The sequence below is a fragment of the Schistocerca cancellata genome, unplaced genomic scaffold (genome assembly GCF_023864275.1).
Source record: "Schistocerca cancellata isolate TAMUIC-IGC-003103 unplaced genomic scaffold, iqSchCanc2.1 HiC_scaffold_1147, whole genome shotgun sequence".
Taxonomy (NCBI): Eukaryota; Metazoa; Arthropoda; class Insecta; order Orthoptera; family Acrididae; genus Schistocerca; species Schistocerca cancellata.
Window position 1 is genome coordinate 945,383 of NW_026047146.1, and position 1,102 is coordinate 946,484.

Below are 1,102 nucleotides of genomic sequence, written 5' to 3' on the forward strand. Positions count from 1 at the left end.
GCATACATAGTTTATATCACAGCAAGCGGATCTCTTGATATTAATACGCAAAAGGTAAATTCAACGCTTTTTGTTGAAGTAAACGAAAAAATAGGAATGCTAATGGTTGAAGACGAACTTTCCAGAAGAAGGGTTGATACGATAGCGTCCTCCCCACCTCCCTGAAATCCTGGTTGTGCAGACAGACCTATCTGTAGCACAGCACGAGTTCTATGTTAGGTTGAAGTAAGGTGGTATGATTGTGAGATGGGGAAGCCAATGAATGTGAATGTGAAAGGAAGGGTGGGGCAGCGGATTCGTATGTAGCATAGTCTGATGTACACATTTTCACTGTGTTTGACGCATTGTGGCGTGTATATACATTACACCTTCAAAAGTACGACAAAACATGTCTCCCACGAGTGTTTTCCCGAAGTCAGACATTGGCTTTCACCTGTGTCGTAATTTGACGGGACATCCTGAGTGCATGGACGGAACACAACACTGACATTTATTTTCCTTCTACATTGTTTGCTTGGACGGCACAGCATGGTGATACTTTTATCTAACTTAGTTTGAAGGGGTAGTTTGTGATTTGGCGAAGCGTACGAATATATTGTAATGGGAATAAATTAAATAGTTCTTACTGCTAAAGGTATTTTACGTATATTACATTTTGATGAGTGATTTATCCGGCAGCGGTCAAAGGAGATGTGTAGTAGTATCAACAGGTGCCGTATTTTCGAACTGCTAGTGTGGGAACATCATGAAGAGCGCTGGTTTATATTTTCATTCACAAAATCGGTACACCAAGAATCGTCACGTGTGGCTATATGTGCTTTGCGTCTCGGTCGGGAAACAAGATCTTTACTGTCATATGATCTTCTGATGCTGATCTGTCAAGTGTTATATGGAGCCCAGAATTCATATGACAGCCTTCAGTCACCAGTATGCAAATGAACGGACGGTAACAATTCATGGAGATATGTTCCATCTATGCAACCAATTGAAGGCAAGAAAGCGCAAGTGATACATGCAATGTGTCCAATTAAATGTGCGTGAAAGAACACCGGAAATAGGCCAGCTGGAGCATGGAAATTACCGAATACATCTCCAGAACATG